Source organism: Bactrocera neohumeralis, chromosome 6 (assembly GCF_024586455.1).
Source record: "Bactrocera neohumeralis isolate Rockhampton chromosome 6, APGP_CSIRO_Bneo_wtdbg2-racon-allhic-juicebox.fasta_v2, whole genome shotgun sequence".
NCBI lineage: Eukaryota > Metazoa > Arthropoda > Insecta > Diptera > Tephritidae > Bactrocera > Bactrocera neohumeralis.
In genome coordinates this window covers 40729191-40749364 of record NC_065923.1, presented here as the reverse complement: position 1 = coordinate 40749364, position 20174 = coordinate 40729191, and the positions used below count along the sequence as shown (strand labels likewise).

The following is a 20174-nucleotide window of genomic DNA, read 5'->3' as shown; positions in this document are numbered from 1 at the left end:
AAAAATTGTCCAAATTAAAAAAAAATCCTCCGAAAATGTGGACCCAGATTCTATAGCTGATATTGGACTGAAAATATCAGTCAATTTATGGGATATACATACATTATAATAGAAACTCAGAGAGAATCGATTTGGTTATCCACCTGCTTATTTAAAAGGCTCTCTTGCTTTCGCAGAGGCACTCTTGTGTGGTCATTCTGTTCGATTTCATCTGTTTTGATGTCTGACACACTTCATTGTGTGGGTTGTGCTGCACAGAATTCTAAGGTGCCACTAATTCCACTTACGCGCACCTCCATTGCCAGTAGTTGACAAACCTGTTCCTTAAAAAGTGATAAAGTACAATGACCGGAAGGAATTTTAAATAATTAACAAACAAGTGATTGAACTATAATTTTAAAATGTATCCACAAATTAAATGCAGAAGTTTTCGGGTTAACAGTTTTCATTTTCACGATAACGAAAATTTTCATTTGCGCCACAACATACAAGGTAACCCTGCAGGTCGTTTCAATTATCCCCCGCCAGCACTCCAAAATGGGTATCACATTACCCCCGCTCCGCTCTACTTGAAAGTGTCTACTACCCTGTGCAAAATATTGCTGAAACAGCCAACAACAAAAACAACATTTGTAGACCCATGCCAATGTTTGCAAATAATATACCAACAACAGGCGGCAACCGCGACAGGCGAGTTGAAACATTGAACTTGAATTGTAAAAGAATACGAACAACAACTTTAGACTACTACCTTTTACCTTAAGAAAGCGGTGTGACCAATACACATTCACACACACAAAAGTTGCATAATGCAGTTGACTTGCAGCTGAGAGGTAAAAATTGAAAGTGGACACACCGATTCAATATTCAAATAAGATTGTGGCTTTGCATTTAGGTGAAACAGATTTTGTATAAAAGCTCGAGCGCACTTTGGAAAAAGCATCAAACAGTTTTTACTTTTGTGCAACAAACTCAACCGCAAAAATGTTCAACCTTTTCAAAGTGGTAAGGATGCGAGCCTTGCAAGCAACGCGCTTTGACTTAAAGGATATCAACTAATTATATTTTTCTGCAGCTCGTCGTGATTGCCGCCTTGGTGTGCATCGCTGCTGCCAATCCAAGCATCGTGGGACCCGGCCTCGTGCACGGTCTTGGAGCTGTAGCTGTGGGACCAATCGGACCAGTCGGCCCAATTGTAGGTGTAGGTCTGGGTCATGGTGGCGTTCATGGTCATTTACATGGTTAAATAACTACTTCTAAACTACACTAATTGGACTGCCAACATTCCCCACTGGACAACTCCCTTTGCAGACTTACTCATTATTATTTTTTCACACCCCACATCTCTTATGGAACCACGATTGTTAGGAATTTCGTAACTTTAGTATATCTTTGTGTCTCGTTCGTTGCATTGTTGCGTTCTCCTTACCAACTATCAATAGTTTTTTGAAATATATATTTTTTGTATCTTAATTTGATTTGAATAAATATCCAATAAACCAATAAACAATGTTAAGTTTTCATACGAATTCGACCAATAACAGAGGAAAAGTTTGGCAGGATTATATGTAGTGTCTACTTTATAAGACTGTTTCCTTCTAAAATTTTTAGCATCTCCCAATACACGATCATTAGAGCTGCAGTAATAAGAAAGGAAAGTTAATTCGGCACTGAATACTTTGGAAAAGTTTCTTTCATTCATATACTCTTGCAACTTGTTGGACACAGCTAAAAATAATTAAGGTAGATTAAATGTATCTATACCAAAACGGTCAGAATGACGAGACGAGTTAGCCTTCCATTCACCATCTTGTCTTATTCCTTGATGCATGGTACCAAAAACACAGGTTTCAAACGATCAACTGAAGCTTTCATAGCGCTGTTGTTCACTGCCACTGAAAGTTATTTAGAAAATCGTTGAATATGGAGTGGAGGCATTAACGATGGTCGCATTACAACGCCCAGAATAAAAACTAGTTCACTGTTTTTTAACCCGAAGTGAACAAATACTTTCTGTATACCATGTCAACAAGTCGCAGGCCCCTCATACATGGACGTAGTTGTTTAACCGTATCCGCAGCACTGTTTGTCTGTTTGCAATCTAGAAAATATTCTTAATATAGTCGCAGAGTCTCGCGAAAAATTACATCGGCTACAGCTGCCCTCTGTTATCAATAGTGTGGTCCCTTTACTACCAAACAAATTGTGAGTTAGCCGCAATGATGTATCCCTGGACACTGACTCTTTTTTATTTTCTTCTAAGCTTAGAGTTCGAATCTCGAAGTAGTACGGATGATCGCCTCTCCATCAGATAATGTTTGATCCTTCTGATCTTCCCCAGCAGGGTAGTTTTTGATTTATTCCTCCAGAGACTATTGTCGCACTTGTGCGGTTGACAGCAAGGGTCTATATAATATGTGGTTCACTTTTTAATTGCCTCAAGCCACGAGCCGGTCAATTCATTGCATTACACCTAACACATGTGGAGTTAGAATGGATACTTTTGGCATAGACGCAGTAGAAAAACTCTTACGTGCAAAATGACTACGGGTACCGACGATGAACAATTACTGCATTTAGTGCTCGATAATCTCCGCATGGCCTTCATGTACTACAATTAGATTTACACACCATGTCTAAGGCACTCACTAAGTTACTACTTCAGGGGCTACAAATGCCCACTTTCAGCAGCGAGTCAGACTCAGTTTATGTAGCGACTAACTTTTCGGATCTTTTCTGGTGATATTACTCTACTCTTCGAAAATATTTGAAAGGTAGTATTCGCGTTCAAAGGTATTTTCGTAAATATTCGCATTTTGTTGAAATAAATCAATCATTAAAAATTTAAAACATTAATTTCAAATATAGTGTAAATGAAATTAATTTAAAATAATAAAAAAATATAATTTTTTCATCGCAAGTCAGTCTCTTACATTTCGCGCTCATTTTGTAAAGCTCACTAACTTTCAATTGATTTTGTTTATAGCTGAATGTGCTTTGTTTTTAATTTTTAATATTTTTGATAAATAACATGTCATTAACTTAATTTCTAAATAAAAAATTTCTATACCGCAAAAAGTACCGTTATAAAGTGTAGTCAAATATGCAAAACATTTGAAAAATTTGAGTGGTAAGGTTTGCGTGGTCACGAGTGTAAACTTGAGTAAAAATGAACATATCTTCATGAAACTTGGTACACATGTTCCTTGGCCGAAACTAAGGGGGAGTTCGTAGATGGAACTACTACCACGCCCACAAACCGTCACTAATCGTGTGCTTAAATAGATAAAATTGGGCAAAAACTTAAGCTAGTTCCTATAACGGATTTTTCAAAATAGGGACGCTACAAAAGTAGTCCGACCAGCAACCGACGCCACATTATTTTCCGCTTTTTTGACATTTCTCTTCAGTAAGGATTCATCATGGAAAGAGATCCAATCCAACAACGAGTCGAAATTATTAAAATTTACTACCGAAACTCAGAGTCAGTAGCCTCAACTTTAAGAGTGGGTTTTTCAATAAGGTGCTACAAAAGTTTTTTTAAATAAAACGAAAACGGTTTGGAATATCAATAAAATTCGTTATTCCTGTGAAAGTACATTCGTACGTACCCCGAAAAAATTACGTTTTGGTGCGGTTTACGGGCCGGTGACGTCATTGGGCCGTACTTCTACCGTGATGATCAAGACCGGCGCGTTACGGTGAATGGGAATCGCTATCCCTCAATGATAAAGGAATATTTTTGTGCCGAAGGTGATGAAATGGCCATACAGCAAATGTAACAGTCGATTTATTGAAAACCAAGTTTGGTGAACGTGTGGGTCTCAAGAAAGGCCCAGTCCGTTAGCCGCCTCGGTCGTGCAATTTGACGTCGTTAGAATATTTCCTGTGGCGCTACTTTAAGTCTATGATTTATGCCAACAAGCCAGCGACGATTAATAAACTGAATGATCCTTGAAAACCGTCGAAAATTGGGTTCAGCGTATGGACTTCTGCAAGCGTCCCCGTGGTGACTACGCAAGAGAAATCGAGTTTCATACATAATGGCATCGAATGTGCATTCACAGGAATAAATAACCGTTTTTGTTCTTTTTTGAAAATCCCGTGATAACTGATATAAGAATTTTCGAATATCTGGCTTGATTTCCTCCATATGATTGGAGATTGTATGTCAGGTGCCTTAACAAAACCCTGGTAATACTCTTTTAGTATGTGGCATATTAACAATTTTTTCAATATTACTGTCAAAAATAGATCGTGTCAATAATAACCCAAAATTCCATATTTTACTGAAGGAATTTCTCGGGCTTAGATTCTTGCAAGTCGCAATTTTGTTAAATTATGAAACTGGCTTTAGCTTTTCATTGATTTCAGACAACAACTTTAAAGAACTTTTATGATAACCAATTTGGTTATCCACCTGCTTATTTAAAAGGCTCTCTTGCTTTCGCGGAAGGACTCTTCTGTTGGACATTCTTCCGCCGGTGTTAGTCGTTGGTCATTCTGTCCGATTTCATCGGCTTAGCCGAATTCATTTTCCATTCTTATTACCACGGCTCTAATGTATGTACATATATTGGAGAACCTAAGGTTGAAGGAAAGAGCCTTAGCCATGCTCCTTCTAAACTGGTCCCCTATTGTTGGCAGATTTCGCATGAAAATTTAAAATTATCTATTAGTTTTTTGCATATTTATTCAAATCAAATTAAAATAAAAAATACATATTTACAACAAAATATTGATGAAGGAGTACGCAACAAGGCAACGAACGAGACACAAAGATATACTAAAGTTGCGAAATTCCTAACATTCGTGGTTCCATAAATGATGTGGGGTGCGAAAAAATAATAATGAGTAAGTCTGCAAAGGGAGTTGTCCAGTGGGGAATGTTGGCAGTCCAATTAGTGTAGTTTAGAAGTAGTTATTTAACCATGTAAATGACCATGAACGCCACCATGACCCAGACCTACACCTACAATGGGGCCGACTGGTCCCACAGCTACAGCTCCAAGACCGTGGACGAGGCCGGGTCCCACGATGCTTGGATTGGCAGCAGCGATGCACACCAAAGCGGCGATCACGACGAGCTGCAGAAGAATATAATTATTAAATAACCTTTAAGTCAAAAAAGGGCTGCTTGCAAGGCTCGCATCCTTACCACTTTGAAAAGGTTGAACATTTTTGCGGTTGAGTTTGTTGCACAAAAGTAAAGACTGTTTGATGCTTTTTCCAAAGGGCGCTCGAGTTTTTATACAAAATCTTTATCATCCAAGCCACAATCTTATTTGAATATTAAATCGGTGTGTGTACTTTCAATTTTTATCACTCAGCTGCAAGTCAACTGCATTACACAACTTGGCTTCGCCGAAAGCCAATTGCACATGGTGTGTGTGTGTGTGAATGTGTATTGGTCACACTGCTTTCTTAAGGTAAAAGGTCTGAATTTGTTGTTGGTATTCTTTCAGAATTGAAGTTCAATGTTGTCAACTCGCCTGCCGCGGTTGCCGCTTGTTGTTGGTGTATTATTTGCAAACATTTGCATATGTCTACAAATGCTGTTGGTGTTGTGAGCTGTTTGATCTACATAGCCAAATGCAAGAAGAGTGGACAGAGAATAATGTGGTACGCATTTTGGAGTGCTGGCGGGAGATCATTGAATAGACCTGGGGGTTACTCTGTAAGTCGTTGAGCAAATGAAAATGTTCGTTATCGCGAAAATACAAATCTGTTTGGCGATAAGCGCAACTTTCCAAAGGACATCTAAAAAATGTTGACCCGAAAAACACTGCATATAATTTGTGGATAAATTTTTAAATTAAATTTCAATCACTTGTTTGTTAATTATTTAAAAGTCCTTCCAGTCATTGGACTTTATTACCGTTTGAGGAGCAGTAGTGAGCTTCTGGCAATGGAAGTGTCGATAAGTGGCATCTTAGAATTTGGTGCAGCATAACTAACTTCACCCAAAGTGTCAGACATCACAGCAGATAGAATCGGACAGAATGATCAAGAAGAGTGCCTTTAAAGGGGTTGTCTGAAATTAATGAAAATCTAAAGATAATTTAGAAATTTAAGATAAATTAATATAAAGTGAAGAAAAACAAGTAAGGAAGGGATAAGTTTGGTTGTAATCGAACAATTTATACTCTTTTTACTTACAAGAATCAAAGTTTGAGAAATTTCTACAGGAAAATATGGGAATTGGGGGTAGTATTGACCCGATTATATCTATTTATTCCAATAGTCCAAACTATTAACATTCCACATACTAAATAATTGGGCTTCATTAAGGCACCTCACATACAATCACCAATCACATGTAGTAAATTCAGCTAAATGTTCGAAAACTCGTATATCAGCCATATAGGGGCTAGGTCAAGTTTTCAACCAATACACTGTTATGAGTAAAACACGCTCGGCCGATATACTTGTATGAGGTATAAAGTTATCCCGAAGTTGGAAAATATCGACAAGCCCGCTCGGTTGGCCAAGTTTTCACATTAAGCAACTACTCTAAAAATGCCAAAACATATCGTCTACGCATATACGTCAGTTCTTTTTTATCGATACCGGTGCAGACGTCTCTACATTACCAATAACAATAAAGATTTTTGCACGATTTTGCTCTAACATTCTTGCTGGAAAGTACATGTTTTCAGAAATGTATTTAAAAAGGCTTTCCACCAAATGCCAATAAGTACTAATGTCTACTAGTAAAAGTGCAATTTCGGACTCTTCGGACTCCGACGAGCTTACACATATAACCTTTAGTTAACCCATTGCACTAACTTTCCAAAGTCTCATTAATGTAATTATCCTTGTCATAAAATTCGTGTTTGTTAAACTGAAGACACAAGGCTCTCTCTCGAAATGGTTCGTGGTAATAGATTTTCGGAAGCAATGATCAACTTCACGTCTGTAAGGATTAACTAGCAGTGAGAGTAATTCCCACAACAAATAGGTCTACGATACTGGAATTAACCAAGAATTTACACGTCCAAAAATCTTAATTCCTCGATCTAACGCTGCTTGGATGGATAAGTTTTAAGTTAAGTTTGTCAGAATTGGAGTAACACCCCAGCAGGATTGCTCACATCCTACTGATCGGTGCTGGCATTGAGTCTTAGCCGGGCCCGAATTTTTGTGCTGCATTTAAACTAAAAGTTTCCATTCAACCTAAAATTTTGTTAGGTGTAATGTAGTGAACGGATTCACCTTAAGATCTGCCCGGGGCTTGAGACACAGTCTCTACGGCTGTGCAAATTGTTCCTAGTCCACGCACCGTTTCGCTATTCAAATCGAGTCAACAACAAAGAACCTCTTCTGTCTCCAGGAAGGAATTAGGCAACGTCGCCTGGAAGAATAAATTTAAATGTTTCCACAAATTATATGCAGTATTTTTCGGGTCAAGGGACATCTAAACCCTTGGAGAGTTGCGCTTACTGCCTTACAGAGTTGCATTTTCGCTATAACGAAGATTAACCGCTCAGATATTTTAAAACATACCCCACCAGCACTCCAAAAGACGGTTCTCATTACCCTCTGTCGACTCTTCTTGCAATTCTCTAATGTGCAAAATATTGTATGTAAACAGTCCACAACAAAAACAACATTTGTTGACCCATGGTAACGCTTACGAACAAATGCCAACAACAAGCGGCGAACGCGGCAGGCGAGTTGACAACATTGAACTTCAATTCTAACCGAATTCCAACAATAATTCTAGACCACCACCTTTCACCTTAAAAAAACAGTGTGAACAATACACATTCACACACACATAAGTTGCATAATGCAGTTGGCTTGCAGCTGAGAGGTAAAAATTGAAAGTGGATACACCGATTCAATATTCAAATAAGATTGTGGCTTTGCATTTAGGTGGCTCAGATTTTGTATAAAAACTCGAGCGCACTTTGGAAAAGTTATCAAACAGTTTCTACTTTTGTACAACAAACCCAAACGCAAAAATGTTCAACCTTTTCAAAGTGGTAAGGATGCGAGCCTTGCAAGCAGCCCGTTTTGACTTAAAGGATATCAATAATTATATTTTTCTGCAGCTCGTCGTGATCGCCGCTTTGGTGTGCATCGCTGCTGCCAATCCAAGCATCGTGGGACCCGGCCTCGTCCACGGTCTTGGAGCTGTAGCTGTGGGACCAATCGGACCAGTCGGCCCAATTGTAGGTGTAGGTCATGGTCTGGGTCATGGTGGCGTTCATGGCCACCCTTGGTAAAATTACTACTTCTAAACTACACTAATTGGACTGCCAACATTCCCCACTGGACGACTCCCATTGCAGACTTACTCATCGTTTTTTTTCGCACCCCACATCACTTATGGAACCACGAATGTTAGGAATTTCGCAACTTTAGTATATCTTTGTGTCTCGTTCGTTGCATTGTTGCGTACTTTTTTATCAAATTTTTTGTAAAAATGTATTTTTATTTTAGTTTGATTTGAATAAATATATAATAAACTGACAGCAAATGTTAAATGTTTCATGCGAAATCGACCAATAACAGAGGAAAAGATTGGAAGGAGTATATGTACTGTCTACTTTATAAGACTCCTTCCTTCTAACATTTTTAGCTTCCCCCAAAACACGTTCATTAGAGCCGTGGTAACAAGAAAGGAAAGTTAATTCGGCACTGGACACTTTGGGAAAGTTTCTTTCATTTTTGTTCTCTTGCAACTCGTTGGACACGACTAAAAATAATTAAGGTAGATTAAATGTATCTATACCGAAATGGTCAGAATAATGAGACGAGTTAACCGCCCATTCGCCATCTTGTCTTATTCCTTGATATATGTATGGTGAGATGAAGACAGGTTTCAAACGATCAACTCAAACACTGATAGCACTATTGTTCACTTCTTTTGAACGGTATTTAGGAAAACGTTTAATATGGTAAGGAGGCGATAACGATGGTCGCATTACATCGCTTAGAATAAAAACTTATTCACTGGTTTTTAACCCGTCTATATACCATGTCAACTGTTGCAGGTCTCTTATACATGGGCGTAGTTGTTTGACCATATACGCAGCGCAGAATCTGGCGCTAAACTAGATCGGCTAGAGCTGCGCCGAGCCGTTTGTGTATGCAGATCGTTCACCCAATAAAATGAATGGCAAATTCGAAGTCTAGCGGCTAATGTTATAATAGTAGAATATCTGTTTTTAAACCGTCGACAGTTGATGCTATTGTATTTGACATACCCAACGGTTCTTCGACGAAAGTGAAGCAATAGCGATTTCTTTTAGGTGGTGGTAATGATCCAACTAGGTCGATGTGAATAGTACGAGCACAACGAATTATCGTACATTTCTGATATATAATACATAACAAGCTTCGGTTGTGTTGAATAATTTTGCTCCGCTGACGGTGCAAACAGCAACGATCAAACATTTTTGGTATCTCGCTAGACAAATCCTTGTGTTACCAATCATGTGGTCGCTTTACTACCTGAGCGTGACAAATTGTGAGTTGACCGCAAAAACGTATCCCTGGGCACTGGCACTTAAGGTGAATGCGTGAACAGCGGCTTACGATGTGGTTTTAGTGGGATTAGGGTGTTAGGCTCTTTACGGAGAATAAGGAAAAAATCGGTGAGATAGCTCTTTACTTTGGTACATATTCCATCAATTCTAGTCTCGAAATACTGACGTTAAACAGTGCCGTGGAGAAGAAACCACTCTGTTTCTGTTCATTTTCTTCTTAGCTTAGATTTCTTGTCTCAAGCTCCGAGCAGATCTTAAGTTGTATCCGTTCATTGCATTGCATCAAACAGGCCTGGAGTTTGAATGGAGACTTTTGGTAAAAACACAGCTGAAAAATTCTTACGGGTCCGGGTAAGACTCAATGCCAGCTCTGATCCGGAGGATGTGTGCAACGCTACTGGGAGGTGTCGCTCCAATAATGACAAACTTAACTTAAAACTTATTGAGTCATGCAGCGTTAGATCTCATTGCTAGTTGATACTAATAGGCATGGACCTGTAGATTGCTTCCGCAGACCAAGGAAGCGATATAGTACCGAGAGGAGAGGTTTAGTTTCTTCACTGCATATGATATGAATCGGCGATAGAAATTAAGCATCGTTAGAACACGTTTCAATGTCTTGACGATTATTGCTGTTTAAAATTATGTGTAGAGGCTTCAGAAGTGGTCCCAGATAATCAATTTTCATTAAGTCGTTGGATTATTCGCCGTACGGGGTTTTAATGATCTTCTTCTGAAATGGCAACTATGTATACATCATCGAGATAAACAAACCCGAGGTTTAAACCACTAATAACATCATTATTAAGCTTTTGGAAGGCTTGTACTTCGCTCCGTACACCAAAGGTTATAAGCGTAAAATTGTAATGTTCGCAGTTTCTGTTTTACTAATGTCTTGTTCACTTATGTAAATTTGGCTACAGACCTTTTTAAATCCACGGCCTTCATGCACAATCAGATTTACACACCATGGTTAATGGGCTCATCAAGTTACTCTTTCATGAACTACAAATGCCCACTTTCAATAGCGAGTGAAACTCAGTTTCTCTAGCGACTAGCATTTCTTCCACCGGTTGTTGGTCATTCTGCCCGATTTCATAAGTTGTGATGTCTGACACCTCTGGTGGAGTTAGTCGTGCTGCACCGAACTCTAAGGTGCCACTAATTCCAATTACGCGCACCTCCATTGCCAGAAACTCACGAAGCTGCTCCTCAAACGGTGATAGAGTGCAATGAGTGCAGGGAAAACCACCAAACCTTTACATAATTAACCCATGACTGATTGAAATATCACTTTTAAATTTATCTTTTTTACCTTTTTCCAGCCGTTAACTTCGCGTGATGGAGGTCGCATACCAATTGTTTCCATAAATTATATGCGGAATTTTTCGGGTCAACCGCAATTTTGATATTATTTGGAAAGTTGCGCTTATCGCCTTACAGAGTTGCATTTTCGCGATAAGGAACATTTTATTTGCGCAACAACTTACAGAGTAACCCCTCAGGTTTTTCCAATTTCTCCCCCACCAACATTCTCTCTGTCTGCTCTACTTAAAGGAGTGCAGTGTAGCATGCAAAATATTGACAGCCCACAAGATTTGTAGACTCATGACAATGTTGGCAAATAACATGCCAACAACAAGCGGCAACCGCGCAGTCGAGTTGACAACATTGAACTTCAATTCTTGGAGAATACGAACAACTAGAGACCACAACCTTTTACCTTAAGAAAGCAGTGTGACCAATACACATTCACACACACATCCTGTGCAAGTGGCTTTCGGCAACGCCCAGTTAATGCAGTTAACTTGCAGCTGAGTGGTAAAAATTTAAAATGCACACACTGATTTGATATTCAAATAAGATTGTGGTGACAAAAATTTTGTATAAAAACTCGAGCGCCCTTTGGAAAAGTTATCAAACAGTCTTTACTTTCGTATTCAATTACAAGTGTTCGCTAACGCAACAAACTCAAACGCAAAAATGTTCAACCTTTTCAAAGTGGTAAGGATGCGAGCCTTGCAAGGAACCTATTTGACTTAAAGGATATCTACTAATTATATTTTTCTACAGCTCATTGTCATCGCCGCCTTGGTGTGCATCGCTGCTGCCAACCCCAGCATCGTGGGACCCGGCCTCGTCCACGGTCTTGGCTCAGCAGTAGTTGTGGGACCAGTCGGACCAGTCGGCCCAATTGTAGGTGTGGGTCATGGTGGTGTTGTTGGTCACCCACATTTACATGGTTAAATAACTACTTCTAAACTACACGAATTGGACTGCCAACAGTCCCCACTTGACAAATCACTTTGCACTCATCATTAGTTTTTCTCACCCCACATCACTTATGGAACCACTAATTTTAGGAATTTCGCAACTTTAGTATATCTTTGTGTCTCGTTCGTTGCATTGTTGCGTACTCCTTTATCAACTATTAATAGGTTTTTGTAAAAATGTATTTTTATATTAATTTGATTTGAATAAATATGCACTAAACCAATAGAAAATGTTAAATGTTTCATGTGATATCAGGGATAAGGTTGCCATACATTCTGTTACAAAGTTTACAGTGCATACAGCGAGGACCAATTCGAAGTAATATTTCCCTAATCATTTTTTTATAATTTGTATGCAGTGTATACTCATTTATTACAATCAGTTCAGTGCTTGCTTTCGCTAATGAGCAATGGAGTGGGGAGCTAAAGAAGGTCGTATTGCTATACATCAGTGAAATTCTCAGAACACTTCATAGTAATATTAATATTAATAGTAATAACATATGTACATATAATAATATTGCAATAGTCGGGAATATTTGTTTACCGCACTATTAGTTGTTTTCCCAAACGGCTATAGTTAATAATAGAAAGAGACATGGTAGTCCACGCGTGGCACAAACCAATTCAGCCATAAAAACTGATTATGAACGCATTCGCAGACAATTATGTGAAAGAAAATGGATATATCGACCAATGTCAACTACTGTCGTTCTGTTGATGAAAAATGTTTTTTACGACAGCCCTAAATGCCAGAAATCATATATGAAACCTGGCCAACCACAAAATCAACGGCAAAGCCGAATATGTGTTACGCCACGAAAATGCTCTGTATATATGAAAAAGCATCAAACCATTAAGGTAAAAGCGGTATCGTCAAAAACTTATCAAATTGAACCGAACGATTGCAGAAATTACCTGAATTTGTGACTAAACCCGAGACAATAATTTTCCACAATTTGACAGGACTCGACCTCATTACAAAAGAACGACTAAAAACTATTTGGAAAACAACAGCTAGGGCTTTGAATAATACTACTGGTCGTGTTTTACACAAATAAACGTTCAAAATAAAAAAAAAAACTTTCAACTAAATTAGTTATAAACCACAGTGAATGAATATGATACAAACGGCTGATTCAAGGACACGTACTTTCAATAGCCTTTTTCGAAAGATCACGCGTCTGTCATGTCAAGCTGCCATGTTATTTTTGTTCAGTATTTCATCGCGGAAAAACTTATGCTTGAACAACATTTACAAATCGTTCAAGGAATGTGTTTTCGCAACGCCATCCCCCATCTTGAGACCCAGCAATCATTATTTGATAATATTCCAACGAATAGACCACGTTCAGCACACAGTGAAGAAAACATAGCTGCCGTAGCTGAGCGTGTACACCACACATTGCATCTATCAATGGATTTATTGAGAGAACACTTCGGCCACCAAGATAGTGTGATATCACACCGTTAGACTTTTTCCTGTAGGGATATGTAAAGTCTAAAGTCTATGCGGACAATCCCGTTTCGATTCAGGTCTTGGAGCAAAACATCACGCATGTCATTCGCCAGTTACCAGTCGAAATGCTCAAACGAGTCATCGAAAATTGAACTAAACGGATGGAACATCTGAGAGGTAACCGCCGACAAATTTTAAAGAGATAATCTTCAAAAAATAAATGTCGAAGAATGTTCTTTGGAATGATAATTAATATTTTCTATTAAATTTGAAGTTTCTGTGGTTTTTCTTCAAAGAAGTAGGGAACAAAAATGAATAACCCTTTATATATGATTAGGGTCTATAATAAAAAACGTTGAATTCATATACTGTGATCAAATTCAAAGGTACATTTTTAATTTATACATCGCGTGTTTTTCGAATAAGTAAATTTTTTTCTGTAGGTTGGTAGTACCTTTAGCGACATCTATTCTAAATTTCACGTCAAAATATTCTTTAGTATTTGAGATACGCGTCATTTTGTGAGCTCTAAAAGTGAATTCTTCGACTTTTACTATGTCTGAATTTATTGAACAAAGAAGTGCGAGAATGCACCATCTAATACTGCATTGGTGGTTCGAGATCATTTCGCCACATTTTCAACTAATATCGTGCTGAAACCACCGTGTAACTTCTGGCTATTCAGCAACTTTACATGACCACTCCGAGGACACCGTTTTGATTCAATTGAGGATATAAAAGCTGAATCGAAGAAGGCTCCGATGGCCATCACGACGGAGGATTTATCCAAGTGCTATGATGACTGGAAAATTCGTTGGCATAAGTGTATTGCAGCGGGAGGGATTACTTTGAAGGTGATGAAATGGACAAAATTTACCTTTCAATTTGATCACAGAGCACATTAGGTCTTAAAAATGTCTCCACTAGCTGAAAATATTGCCGCACAAAATTTAGTTACAAATCTCTTTAACATCTCCAATTACAAGTAAAATTAATTAGTGATTCGTGCAAATATAGACGGATTTCATCGCTCATTCATGAATATTTGATAAAATGATAAAATCCATCAAAAGGACTGCAATTAATTTATCTAGTGATGGGATTTAATCGAAGATACCATCCATATCATTGCTTTGATCCTGTACCCTGTATCACACTTTTCCCACAGACACATTTTATTTGATTAGAAGAAGACTTACATATGTACTTATTAAGGGGTCGGTGGGGTAATCTTTTTTCAAAAAAATTATTTTTTTGCATTTTTTGTTCCCTTATACCCTTAGAATTAATGTAGAAACCCACTTTACCATTGGAAGGTTACGAAAAAGGCCCGGAGGCGCTCGGAGTGCACACCTCAAACTTTAAACGCTTTTTTCTCAAAACACACTTTTTTAAACTGGCGGACATGATTCCGGTCGAACTACTCAACCGATTTGCTTAACTTTTTTTTTAAATGTTCACAAAACGCCTGGCTATCGTCCCTATATTTTTTATAATTTATTGACAATGTTATGACAAAATTTATGTAAAAAACATGGGGAAAAAAAAAAAAAAACGTTAATTACTTTTTTATTTATCACAATTTTTTCCTGATTCTAGTAGGGACGATAACCCTTCACGTAATTTTTAAAAATAAATTGGGTTTTTGTGTTTCAGATGATCCAAACATGAGAAATCGTGTCCGCCAGTGAAAAAACGCATCTCATTCACCCAGCCTTTTCTCCGACAGATGTCATCAAAAAATTCCGAAAAAAATTGTTTATACACTCCACGATATACATACCTCATGATATGTGAAAAAGTTCTATTGTAGAATATAAATTTCTATGAAAAAAAGATGTCAAAAAAACAGGCCAGATTACCCTACTGACCCCTTAACAGCAAATATACATACGTAAGTAAAACATACATTATTGCATATTCAAAATTTATATTACATAGAAAACTGTGAACATATAACAAGAATAACTTAATACAAACTAAACCAGTTTTAAAATGATATTATATTTAATTAAATATCAAATGGATTTATACGATTATATGGTAATGATCTTAATATGATATGTTAACATAATCAGAATGCAACGCACAGTGTTTTAAAAATAGTGAAAGTGTAGTAAATATTAAAGAGCAATAAATTGTTATAAAAAATTAAACTGTTTTAATGTTGCCCGTAGATAAGACGCAGATTATTATACCATTTCCACTCAAGAAAGCGAAGAAACCTCAAGTTGCACAAGCAATGAGCTGAGTGAGGAATTCCAAAATGATTACTGCCGCGATTCTAAAACAGCTTCCTCCAATGAGTATAATAAAAATCAACAACATTATTAACGCGTTTTTGTCATAAATACGTGTAAACTTATTAGAAAATTGCTGAAGTTATCATGATTCAAATGAAAACCAGGTTACATCATGTATCTTCTTACAGGCTCATATCATTTCTACCGATAATCTCGAAGCTTTTTGAGAAGAACGTCTCAATAAAATCATTGAACGAGAAACCATATTATTATATAATTATCTTCAAAAATCTGTAAATAAAGTCCTAGAATGGGCAAAGAAATGGCAGATAAAACTCAATGAAGCTAAGTATGTACACATTGTTTTCACATACAACAAGATACAACACTTACCAATTTTCATAGACGGTGCACGAATATCATGCTTTAACTCCGCTAAATACATACTTAGGAATGATGCTTGACTCTAAGCTACAGTGGAAAGTTCATGAAAAAAAAAACAAACGGAAGGAGCTTGATCTGCGACTCAAAAATATTAATTTGTTAATTGGTAACAAATCAGTAGTATACATCGATAACAAAGAAGTACTCCGACCGATATGGAGCTATGGTGCTCAACTCTGGGGATGTAATAACGCAAATAATAAGAAAGTCATCCGAAATTTCCATAACAAAGTACTAAGACTAATTGTCAAAGCGCCTTGGCATTGTAGATGTCTGGTATAGAGCGTCATCTAGGCGCAAACTCGGTCAGCGCAGAGATATTAAAAATTGCAGCAGCAAAATTACTACGGCATTGTAACGAAGAAGTAGCTATCGCCTCAAGCCCAGCGATCTTTTAAATTAGGCAATACTCTCATAATAGTTTTGTGATTTTGTCATTATATGTTTAAGTCTTTCGTTGAACTATAACTAGTTGCAATGTAATAAACAAAAAAATATAAAAAAAAAATATTAATGTGTTCCTACTTTCTTTCGAGAATCCGAACTTTCAGCTCAATGAATGGCTGATAGTTTCTAATAAAAAAAAAAACACTTACGGTGTTTCGCACACAGCGGTGATTGCTGTTTTACGTCAAAAATGGCTGATAAACACGAATTCAATAGCCCTGATACTGTGGCAGTGCCACAAAATAATAATTTCGTTAGCAGAAGAAACAAAGAATCATCATTGCATCCTATATTACTTATGTTACACAGTTATAAATTAATGAAAGGTGGCGACCTACATATACCGTAAAAAAATGCCAAATAAAGAGGATAGATATACAACATCGAGGAGAACGTTTGAACACTATGTCAACAGTAATTTCCTTGTGAACCCATTGTACTATCAAGTGAAATTTCAAGAGTAAAGCTGACCCTTATCACATTAGTCAATTCTTTCTTTCCTGAGAATAAAATCCATCAAATATGTCAGATTTAATCATCATCAAAGTTTAGCTGTTATGAAATAGCAGATCAAATTTTAGCTTTATGTAAGTATCAACCTCCAACAATGGGATCATTTCATGCTGATACGATAAGACTAGCATTGCTTTTTGAAGACCTTACAAAGTATTTTTTTTTTTTTAATAGAAATACTTCAAAATTAGTAGGAACGCGATGAATATGTATACATAGATTTCAAAAAAACTGTAGTGAAATGAAACCCACCGTGCCAAACCAACCACTGAACCGGCATTGAACTTCAAATGCAATACAATATGCTCGAGTTATGCTGCTGCTGTTTGCACCTCGCGACAATATTATCTTCCGCATCGGCTGGATTTGCTATGCTCAATCGTAGATACAATAGCAAGCTCATCAATTGTTGTTGCTGATAATTATTTGCGAGCGAAAAGTCAACATTGTAATTCATATGATTAAACGAGAGCGCTGAATCGGCAAGAACAACGCTTCAATTGTAGCGCTATAAAAGTGCCATCGGTTGGGAACAGTATCATCAAAGTCTCACTTTTCGTGTTCACTGCAAGTACAACGCAACGATTTAAGCGCAAACATGTTCAACTTCTACAAATTGGTAAGGATAACGCTTAAAACTATTTGCAATAGACTTAATTAAATATTCTCGTCTTATACTTTTCACAGTTTGTGGTATTCGCTGCGCTGCTGAGCCTCACTGCCGCAAGGCCAAGCATTTTGGGGCCCATCCTGGTCTCGCCATCCTCCATCTCGCATCAGAGTGTCACTCAGGTGCATGCCACTCACCCGGTACTCGTCGCCACACCAATCGTCACCGCGGTGCATCCAATTGTAACTCCCATCCTCCATCATCCTGAGCATATTGTTATTGGTTAAAATGTTGTTGTAATGACAAACAACAGTTAACGTTGACCGCCATTTTGCGACTGCGTATGGACTACTCTACAAAGTGAATACTCAGCACCACAATGCCACACGTGATCAGCACCTATTTTCACACACAGCCACAGTAGCACTTTCTTAGCCACACATAAGTACAGTCATATTCATAGAACTAAGTACACATACATATTTATGTGTGTTTGTTGTTTGAAACGCGCCGATTTGCTTTCTTTCGATCTTGCGCTCGTTGCGTTGCAGTGCATTTCTTTGTGAACATTTTTTATTTTCTTAGTTTTTTTGAGTTCTATTGCAATCAACAGACACTTAGTTACAATTTAGACCTATATACCTTTTCAATAAAACCCAAAGCAATTAAAAATATTAAGAAGTTTTTTTATTTTGTTAGTTTTGTCTAGCGTTTTTCGAGATTCTTTCAGCTGAGTTTAGAAGAGTCATCCTTTACTTGTGCGGGGATAGACTATTAAAACGTTGTGACTTCATAGATAGAAGAATAACTCTTCTGGCCCCTCTTTATACATTGCTAAATCGTTCTTCATATTTTTATCGTCAATTTATTAAAGCTCGATCGTATGATTTATGATCAGAACCGAAAGTCAGCTATACTTAATACCAATCATAATAATGATAGTCAAATAATTAATGATCATAAACTCAACAACTTGTAGTGATCAGTTGTAGTTTCTGCTTAACATACTTTCAGCAATATTATTATAGCGATCTTGATTCCTAAAGCCTAAAAGTATGCACACCGATCTACCGATCATGTGAATTAATGGATCAGATTTTATTACACAAACGTATCTGAAGGAAAAATAAAACCGTCTGTGTTTGGATTGTCAATGCTGGCAGTGATTAATAAAAAAGGGTAGCAAACTGATTTTACAATATATTACCGTTAACAAACAATGACGGTTTGATAAGTAAAGGGTCTATTTCAAGGTCTCCTACTTATTTTAAGAAAATACAGAAACTTCAAATTTAATTTGGAATGTTCATTATCATTTAAAAGACCTATATTTCAAAGAGTCGTTCGAACATTTCGACTGGTAACTGGCGAATGACACTTGCTAATATTTTGCTGCAATGTCTGAATTTAAATGGAATTGTTCACATAGACTTTGGACTTCATATATCCCCACAGAAGGAACACACGGTGTGATATCACACTATTGACTCTTCACGGTCATCCTGTGCGCTCTCAGCTATGGCTACTATATTTTCTTCAATACGTGCTAGACGTGGTCTATTCGGTCGATATTATCCAATAATGAAGGCTGGGTCCACAGATGGGTAATGGTGAAGCAAATAACACGCTCAGTAGGCCGATTAGGTTGACCATTAGTTGAGCGAAGCGCTCGAAACACATTCTTTGCCGAATGTGAACTATCGTAATTAAATTGAACGATTTATAAACGTTGTTTTGAAGTACATAAGTCTATCCATAACGAAAAGCGAAACCATAGTGAACAAAGATAACATGACAGCTTGACACGACTCACGCGTGATCTGTCAGACTATTGAAAGAATACCTGTCCTTGGATCAATCACAAAATAAAATAGAATTTTTTAAAAAATTGCGAATTATTTCTCAACATTCTTTTATTATTATTGCCAAAATTTCCATCTGTCTAGATACCGACAAGCTGAGGAAATATGGAAGTCACTGAAAATGATAAGCAAAACAATTTCCGAAAGAGCTGATAGGTTAGAACATAAGTAACGTCGGCATAAGTAACGACCGCACAGATAGAAAGTGCAGAGAAGTAAAGATGAGAGAGACGCTGGAACACGGCCAATGCCTCTGTCAAGCACTAGACGATATGTATATCAATTTTAGATATCAAGTCGCTTCTAAACTTCGCTAAAAGCGTTGACATCGTATATGACGAATACTACATAACCTCCATCTGGCCTTACTAAGGACCAGTAGGTCTCCTCCTCGATAATGGCTAAACCGTAAGCCGGTGCAGAGTCATAAATAAAAAAAAAAACAATTTTCAGCTAATTTTCTCATGGCCAACATTTCAAGCAAAATATTACTCACGTTCCACGTTTGGCGTTCGTGTCAGTTTTTTTTTATGACTTTTTAAATTTTTTCCTTATCTAGATGTTTTTTCGCTTAGTTGTAACATTTTGGCAAAAACGTAGTTTAACATAACCGGCGAACCACTTTTATCTATTTTTCCAATCCATTAGACGGTTGTAGCAGCTTTTACACACTATATTTGGTACCCAATTTTCGTTCACTATAACATAAGAAAAAATTTAAAAGGTCATAAAAAAAAACTGACACATACGAATGCCAAACCCTTTAAGGGTTTTACTATACTGACCTGGTACCATCACCCTGTCTTGGAATTTCTCACCCCCAGAT

General features: G+C 37.4%; 4 long non-coding RNA genes across 4 annotated transcripts; 3 read left to right on the top strand and 1 right to left on the bottom strand.

Moving 5' to 3' along the window:
• Positions 1-906: 906 nt before the first annotated feature.
• LOC126762910 (uncharacterized) lies at positions 907-8485 on the top strand. The gene is made up of 2 exons (XR_007667523.1): positions 907-1005; positions 8058-8485. It is a non-coding gene; the product is annotated as an uncharacterized LOC126762910 (long non-coding RNA).
• On the bottom strand, positions 4676-5257 carry LOC126762911 (uncharacterized). The gene is made up of 2 exons (XR_007667524.1): positions 5159-5257; positions 4676-5087 (listed from the first exon to the last, which is right to left on the bottom strand). It is a non-coding gene; the product is annotated as an uncharacterized LOC126762911 (long non-coding RNA).
• Positions 8486-11403: 2918 nt separating the features above from the next.
• Positions 11404-11686, top strand: LOC126762913 (uncharacterized). The gene is made up of 2 exons (XR_007667526.1): positions 11404-11501; positions 11571-11686. It is a non-coding gene; the product is annotated as an uncharacterized LOC126762913 (long non-coding RNA).
• A 5527-nt stretch (positions 11687-17213) lies between these two features.
• LOC126762906 (uncharacterized) lies at positions 17214-18167 on the top strand. Its single transcript, XR_007667519.1, has 2 exons — positions 17214-17495; positions 17564-18167. It is a non-coding gene; the product is annotated as an uncharacterized LOC126762906 (long non-coding RNA).
• The last annotated feature ends 2007 nt before the right edge of the window (positions 18168-20174 follow it).